This window comes from Brienomyrus brachyistius, chromosome 3 (assembly GCF_023856365.1).
Source record: "Brienomyrus brachyistius isolate T26 chromosome 3, BBRACH_0.4, whole genome shotgun sequence".
NCBI classification, from domain to species: domain Eukaryota; kingdom Metazoa; phylum Chordata; class Actinopteri; order Osteoglossiformes; family Mormyridae; genus Brienomyrus; species Brienomyrus brachyistius.
The window spans coordinates 2,852,591-2,860,845 of NC_064535.1; positions in this window are offsets into that span (position 1 = coordinate 2,852,591).

Genomic DNA, 8,255 nt, shown 5'->3' on the forward strand with positions numbered 1-8,255 from the left:
CTGAGAAGTCAGGCCGGCAGGCCGGCGAGCATATCTTATCCCTACTCCTTCGCAGGCAGCGTCGGGAGCGCCGCAGTGCTTTTTTTAATCTGCGCTATAAATTACGTTAACAGTCGCATTAGATAAACAGGTTAAAACGTTGTCGCCATTGAGGCTTACATCAGTAATGCATACGGGTAATTGAAGGTGTCTGGCTTTAGCACCATATGGTGCGTGAAATCCCTCAAATCGACACAATCCCGGCTCTATCTGGACGTGTCAGGGAAAGCTGAAAGGAATCTAAACTGTTATATAAGTAAAAGCTTTACGACGCAAAACAATGCGAAATCGGTCATTTAAGGTTTTAGTCTGTCTCCGGGTCTGTTGGTACTGGTCCTGATGGTATCCGGTACGCTGTGTATCCCGGGTGAAATCTGAATACCAAGTCGTTATCACAGGCTAAAGACGAATTTTTATACGAGAAAGCAGACAAATAAAATGTTGTACAAACACCTGAGACATAAAATTATATTTAATCATTTTTTCTTGTTTGTAGCATGAGCTTAAAATATGCCTTTAAAATATTGTTTCTTTATTAAGATGACCGTTTATATAACTTCATAAGTTTAACTTATGTGTGGCACAATTCATAAATGAATGTCCGTGATGGAAATGAAGATTATCAGTTTGTACTGCTATATTAAATGACTCCAGCAATATTAGCATAATGATGGATAATGAAATGAGGCTGTAATTTCTCAGCCTCTAATGGCATCCGTCTGATTGTATGTCTCTGATTATGGGTGTTTTTTGTTTGTCAAGGGAGGCTGCAGAGACCATCGCGATGAAGACAGGCTCATCCAGGAGGAGCGTCTCTGTTTCTAGGTGACGGCTGTGGAAGAATGTCAGTCTGATGTCATTCTAAAAAACTGGGATGACCTGGTGTCATCCTTGAGGAAGCGTGAAGATGTAGCATGATTGTTTATCATCACTTCCACGAGCCAGTCCTGCGGCAGTCCTGAGGTGGCCGGACCAGATCTGCAGCCAGCGCCGTTTAGAGGTCCGTCCCCCAAATCCACAGGTGAAACGACAGGCTGGTTTGAAGACAGGAAGCCGGCCCGTCTCCACGCAGAAGCTGTCCCTCAGCTGGCTGCATCCCCGCTGGGCCTAAACTCTCCCCTGACAGAAGCGGAGTGGGGGGTCTGGGGGGGGGGCATGCACCGGGCTGGCGACAGAAGGAGGGGGGAGCAGAGGCATATGGCCACAGATCCTCCACCTCCCCCCCCCCCGCCCTGCCGCTCACTCCCACCCATCCCAACACCGACGCCCGGCAGATTGTGGCTGAGGTCCCCTCACGCTCCCCATCTGCACCTAAAGACCCGCGTGGCCCCAACAATGAGGGGACCATGTCACTGCCGGCAAAGAAGCAGAGGGGTGGAGGGGCAGGAGGGGGTCCCGCACATTAACAAGCAATAATCTCAACCACCTTATCCATAATGCATTGTCTGGGCCAATTTACATGATGTCAAACCCTTTGGGAGAGAGGCTCATCCATCACATTACTTTATTAGCTGCCCCCCCTCTCTTTTTTGTTTGCCTGTTTTGTCATGGTTGTTGTGCAAAGCGCAACTGGCTCCATAAAAAACTCCAAACAGCTTAATTGCAGTGTTGTAAAAAAATTTGCATGCTTGCGACACCGGGGTTGGGGAATTGGGACGGGTCCGTTATTTAGGGAAGGCGGACCGGGAGGTATGCTACGGAGGAGCACGGAGTCTCTCCGGTTCCGTCCCAGAGACGCGTCCCCATTTGAATCACGCACCAATTACCACTACGGACTGTGCCGGGGATGGGGTCGGACACGGTCTTGTTAGCGCAAACCCGCGTGCCTCGTCTGGATTACTAAGTAGATGGGTAGCCAGGCCGGACAAAAGGCAGAAAACAAAGCCGGGGGGGAAGCGGCTTGCTGCTTGCTAGGTGTCACTCGGGAAGGCCAGGAGCTCGGAGTCTTATAGTCTGTTTTACTTTCAAATGTAATCAGCGTTCAGAGTGCACTACATGTCTGTTTAGGTGAACCCCAAATAGCAAACCTCGCGGTCCTGGCAGCCACCGCTAGCTTAGTGCTCTCTCAGTGTGTTCTTAGTAGGGCCCTGGAACAGCGTGTCAGGTCAGCACAGTGCCCCCCCCCCCCCCGTGAACGCAGCCACTACCTGTTTTTCGAGACCTCTGTGTGGCCCGTGGACGTGGCAAAAGCCATCTATCGCAGGGGCCGAGGGCAGGACGAGGTGTTTGAGCGAGTTGGGAAGCTGACAGATTTCAGGGAGGATGACAGTGTGACAGAATGTACCCTGGAAAGAAGAGACAAATCATGAAATACAATGGACTGTCCAGTCTTAATCTGCTCTGGACTCCGGGAAACATCTTTCAGCCCAAGCTCTTTAGAGGCCTTGTTAGATTAAACAATTGAGTTACAAAATTTTTACATGAAACACTAAAATAAAACACAATAATGACAGAAGATGACCAGTAAGCATTTATTACCATTATCAGCATCTGCTACTACAATTAGTGGTTTGAGGTTTCTCTTATTTATTAGGACAAATGTTACTCAGCAAATTATATTTGTAAAATATTTTTCAATTTCATATGGAAAGGCATAGAATTTTCTTTTTAAATTTGTTGTGAAAAATATAGAAAATATTTATCATGAACTGTTAGCACTGCTCAGCAAAAGGAAATTGCAGATTTTGTTCATCTATTTAAGATAAAGTGGAAAGAAGTAAAACCATTTTAAAATGTGATTAATAAAGACTAAAGCTGATTGTGAATGTTTTATATTTTTAAAATGTATTTTTGCTAAGTTTATCCATTGATTTATGTAATACTTTATAAATGATAGGAAATCCGAAAAACATCAGTTTTAATACATATTATTAGATAATACAACTACTGTGTATTTTCAATTTAAGTCAAAATATTTACATATAAATACTTTGTATTTTACAGTATATTCGTATTAAATTTTGATTCTTCTATATTAAACTAATCACTCGTCTTTTATTTTATTATTTTTTATGTTGTATCATTTTATTTGCTGAAAAATGAGGAACATTACACAAGTCAATACTTAGGGCGTTTTCGCATAAATTCGCCACGACCTTCATCGTGATAAGTGACTGAAAATGGACGCGTTGGATTTGTAAAATCATTGGCACCTTTTATTTAACAATTGAAGCATCTAAATTTGTGCCGATTAGAGGTGCGAGGCGTGAAACCATGTTTACTGTGCATTTAAAAAATAATTTTTGAAACATCAAAGTTGTAGCAAACGTGAGACAGAACAGAGGCATTCCGATGTTCCGCAAAGACGACGTCCTTCTCTTTTCCAGCTAAGTAAATCATTCTGTTGGTGTTCTAAGATGCCCCGAGTAAGTAAATATCTTTTAATGAATAGCAGTTGGCCATTAATTTTAATTCGAATGCTTTTCTTTGTTGCTTTAAATGGGAAAAGCAAACATTCTCTTAACTAGTTCACATCTGCTCAGTCAATGAAAGACCGCAAGTCTTCATAATGCCATAAAAAAACTTGAGATTTGTGCTGAGTTTTGTGCTAATGTGTCGGTGTTTAAATAATGTAAAATGTTTCTTTTTGATATAAAATAAAATGAAACTTTTCGGCATCTCTGTCTCTCGATCTTAAGTTTCGTTAGTCCTTTCTATTCTAAATGATTATTTTAATGTATTTTCAGTTGACAAGCGGGTGTTGAACGATCCATTCGGAGGTGAGATTTTAGCGTCGTTTCTTTTTACGTTGGTCGTAGCCGTTGGATGTTCGGAGAAAACTTCTGTTTAGCTCAACCTCAGCTACTAATTGCTTTAATAAAGTAATCATTAGAATGTTTTGTTACTTCATCTGGTTTCCGATGTCCATCAGGTGCTAATTAAATTTCTCTGAACCCACCCCCCTCCGAATAGCCTGCCTGGTCACAGCTACAGCTGATCAGGGAAAATCACATGGTGTATCTATAATTTGACAGATAATATTGGGTGACTGGAGCAAGAATTGACTGCGATTATGTGTGATATGCCTCATTCAGTTAAACAAAAATATGTGTTTTTATAGTATGTATATATAATGAATTGTTACACATTTTATAAATCATAAATTACTGTAACTTTTATAAGCAATATTACAAAATTCAATATAGTTTTTTTCAAGTTTTATATATATTTATATAAGAACACCGCTTTACGGTGAGTACACGTGTAATATTATTCCCAAAACTCCAAAAGGCGTGAGCTGAACAAACCCTAAAATATCCAAAAGGCAGTATAATAACATATAGAAATCTAAAATTTCCTTAAATGGTTGTTAATAGTTATGGCGTTCTTGCCAGCGGACATGGGAAACAACATGCTGATGTCGGAATTTAATGTTTTTGTAATGAATAAATTGGGCAACTTAGCGAAGTGGCGCAGTGCGTCTTTCCAAAGGTAAAATGTCAGTTTACCAGTCAAGTAGTTTACCCAGTAACAATTGAAGCAGTCTGTCGTCTTACAAAGGTTCTTTTCTGCATTTTGGAGTCTTCGGTTGGCAGCTTACAATGATCACGAAATGAAAGATTCCACATTACTGCGTGCACTGTCAACACAATTGATTACAAAGTTTACTCCTCTGGCTCTGTTACCAGTTATTAACAGTAATATACATAATTACCCCCAAATAAAAGGGATGGATTGCATGTAATGCGAACGGCACGGCTGCGGCAGAAAGAGGGGAGACGGAGGGACCCGAAGCCCATCAAAGTGCCAGTTTGTTTAATTGTCAGCCTATCAGCAGCGCGAGCGAAAGCGCTAACTGTCCGCGCGAACTCCCTCATTACCATCGTGCCACTTTCTCACACAATCCATCAGGCGGCATAAAATACCAGGCCCCTGAAAAAGGGGATTATAATTGCAATCATATATGTGGAGGTTTAACATGCACGCCATACTGTACCATTAGTTACACAAATAAGTAATAATTTGCTAATGACAACATTATGTTGAGTCAGTTTAGGGGCAATTAAAGTGAATGATATTTACATATGCCTAATGAATCACGGTCTCTGGCAGCTTGAGAGATGCTAATGAATATTCATCCAGGCATTCTACACCGGCGCTGCAGTTTATAAACTGAATTATGGTTGATTTGCCCTTTTAAAAAATGAACATGGGCGCATCCCCTACAAGGGGGGAATGAACAATAAAGTCTGATTATAAAGATGTTTTAGTAGTAAACTGACTGCAAGAGGATCAAAGGCTGATTTTTATGGACTTATCCAGCTTTTATAACAAATGTGCTTCTGCGTTCTGGGAAAACTTGGGGGGGGGGGGGGGGGGGGGGGCGTTGAACCGATCCTCTGTGTTCCCCCCGCAAACATGATTACACCCTGCGAGTTGAGAACGACTGAAGCACTTTGAATTTTTGCTTATTTGATTGTCGGTTTTGGTTCATGTCTTTCCCAGTCTGGAACAGCACACATTCAAGTAAAAACATTTTAATTAAATTTTTTTTTGTTTTAGAGATCGGCATCGTTGGGGTTCAGCTGTAAGGCAGTTGTGGCGTTTTTATTATATTACAATATTCCCTTGGTTGTAATTAATATGTATAGTAGCTCGGAAAAAAGAAAAAGATGATACATATACGTATATATGTGTGAATGTGTGTACACATACGTAGCTGTATACCTACATATGTTCGCCTGTGTTCTTTTCATCAAAATATATTTTAAAAATGTGTGAGAGCTTCTCAATTACTCATCAAAAGCTGAAAATTCTCTAATAAAATATGTATGCCCCATATTAAACTTCGTAACCTTCATTTTCATGCGATAAAGCTACACAAATGTTCGTGTGCCTTGTGCAGGGACTTGACGGTTTTTTTTTACCCTGGAAAGGTAACTCTTTTTTCAGGGCTTCTGTTAGGGGAGGAATTAAAATGGCTGCAAAATTTAGTAAGACCAGATGTTTCTTTATTGAGCTGAGAACAAACTGATTTTAACGCCTGGTGATTTTTAATCAAGGCGCGTGAATCTGCAGGTACTGTAGCAAAACCTAAATCTCGAAATTAAGTACTTGCTCTTGTCCTTTATTCTTGTAAATGCTGGTAAACATTGTGATTTTTAATTAGGCGGATCTGTTACCATCTGTCACAATACACCTTTCTAAAGCCTATAAAACCGGACAATACACAGAATAGTTATACTTTTGTATCAATGCCAAATCTCGTTTTTAATACTTACCAATGTCCGGTATCGGGCTTTGCCTGACCTCTAGTGGAAAAAATCTGATACTGCATTTACATTTCCACGTGTGTAATAACGGAGATTCAGACATTTCGGCATAAAATAATATTAAGTGGGTAAAGGAAATATAAGCACGAATATGCAAAGCACGATAATGCAAAGATTACTTGTGAATAATCCAGTGAATGCTGAATGCTAAAGTTTCAATATTAACACATTCATGTTTAATTGTTTATATACGTCTAAGCATGAACAATATACAGTGATGACTTGTCGACGCTTATTTCCTACAATCGTAGGCTTAATATGAATAACCTTGTACAAAATTTTAAGCGTTGAGTTTCGGGAATTACCTAGGAGTACATTTTTATTCAGTGACAACCCATAAACCCTCATGTACTTGATAGAAATTGTTAGCAGTGTGATATTAATGAAAGAATTCATCAATTACTTAAGCTATATTACGTTTTTATATACTTAGTTCAATAGGTCTTTAATATTAAGAAAAATACATTAAATTAAGCTCCTAATTGCCTTCTATACATAAAGTGACCAATTGCATATTAATGAATGTGATGCTAATGTTTAGATTTCTTGTAGCCTATAGTATATTTTTCATGATTCGGTTTCTCTGAGGACACACAGAATTTTCAGGTTTAGATAAGATTAATAATCCAATCGTAGGATAAATAAAACATAATTTTCCACTGACACTAGGCCACTGGAAATGGTGTATAGTGTGTATGTATCGTAAAAAATAGAAAGACTGGATGCCGAACGGAAGCTCATTTAAAACACGGGAATGTAACGGGGGGGTTACTCGTGAAGGTCGGGAACTGGCCTTAGTTCTTCATAGGAGCATAGCTCAAAGTGTAATTCGTTTAAAGATAGAGTTTGTAGTGTGATGAAAGGATGGAGCATCTATCAGACAGTTTAATTTCGAGGGGAACTCCCAAACAAGGATACTCTTTAATTAAGCAGAGAGAAAGAGTACAAGTCTCGATTTTCTGGCGCTGTCGTTGTTCTTGGTCCGAAAAATATTTACTGAATATGACACAAAAGACAGATAACTCCAAAAGTGACGTTTGAAAGTAGTGATTAAAAATATTTTCTTTTCCTACCGCCGTTTATGTCTTGTCTCAGTGTTTTCCGTTTCTACGTTCAATTCCTCTAAATCCTTCATATGTTTTCTCCAGAGGATATTAAAACAAGTATTGATACAAATAACATATCATTAAGAAACTCCCTGTCGGTCGGGAGATTATGTCAAATTTTATAAGATGACTATGTACAGGAAGTTCCCCAGTGAGTGTGCTGAATTATGGTGAACAGGTATGGTACACATTTGCGGTAAAACTTACGATTAGGTGTTTCACGTCCACAACTTTCAAATGCTTTTCAAAGAGGGAACGGAACGAACTTCGAACGGTTCGATGGGAACCACAAATTTGTCCTGCACGATGCAATATCGAACACAATGTTATTGTGTCACGTGCGTTTTGAACCAAAGGGATACGATCACGTATTGTTGCGGGTGCTAAACATCAACACTTCTATTACACAATACAGAGCAAATCCAAGATTGGCCAGTTCAGTTTGTTCATCCAGACATTCTCACGGCGGAGGCAGAGACAGACAGGATGCCTCGAGATCACGTCTTATAAAACCAGTGAGTTGAGCGTGATATTCTCAGTAGCCACTAGAGGGCAGTAAGGATTGCGTCGTCTCCGCTAAAGACAAGACAATAAAACGCTTGGTGTTGAGCTCGTAAGAGAAGGTGACAGCACCGTAGAAATGCATTGTTTTATAAAGAATGATCTCACTCCACATTGTCAGAAAACATGATAAGGAATCTGAAAAGGTGTACAGCAGCAGACACCCCAAGACACCTAGAAATAATACTCATAAAGAGGACCCAAAAATCAAATTAGTCGTTAATTTAGTTAATTAATTAGTCAATTTTATATGCTGAGGGTGAATTTTTGTTTTAGG